Genomic DNA, 445 nt, shown 5'->3' with positions numbered 1-445 from the left:
ATTCTGATGAAGCAACCATTGAAAATGACCCGTCTGTTCATTTTCGTTTCGGAAGAATGACCGTTAAGGAAATGACAAGATATTGCCTTACATATCATTGGTGGTTATTTGGCAAATTCACAAATAGACTCCTACGAATAAATTTCGGGACGAAATTTCCTAAAGTAGGGGAGACTGTGACACCTGTGTCACCGCGACCATCAAACAAATACCAAGCCGATGAAATATTGTATTTCATACTTGGGATCTTGTATAAATATGTGTATGTTTTGCACATATCAATTATTGTTCAATTTCAAACTCTACATTGCTTTCTAGAGCATTATACGCAAACTGGTGCGTAAACGTACTCAGTTTAATGCGACAAATACTCCGGAACATCAACATATACTCAACATACCTTAAATAACCTTTACATAACTTAGAAATAAGTTTTGAAGGCTTT

The 445-nt window shown here is 35.5% G+C and overlaps 1 protein-coding gene across 1 annotated transcript in view; it reads left to right on the top strand.

The window, feature by feature from the left end:
• The window catches only part of PHALS_14402 (tata-binding protein), a gene marked incomplete at both ends in the record, with an annotated part of 3,639 nt that overhangs the window by 2,535 nt on the left and 659 nt on the right, over positions 1-445 (top strand). The window lies entirely within an intron of this gene.

The sequence above is a fragment of the Plasmopara halstedii genome (assembly GCF_900000015.1).
Source record: "Plasmopara halstedii genome assembly, contig: Scaffold_816, whole genome shotgun sequence".
In the NCBI taxonomy this organism is placed as follows: Eukaryota; Oomycota; class Peronosporomycetes; order Peronosporales; family Peronosporaceae; genus Plasmopara; species Plasmopara halstedii.
The sequence above is the reverse complement of the archived record's forward strand: the minus strand, read 5'-3'. Positions and strand labels throughout refer to the sequence as shown.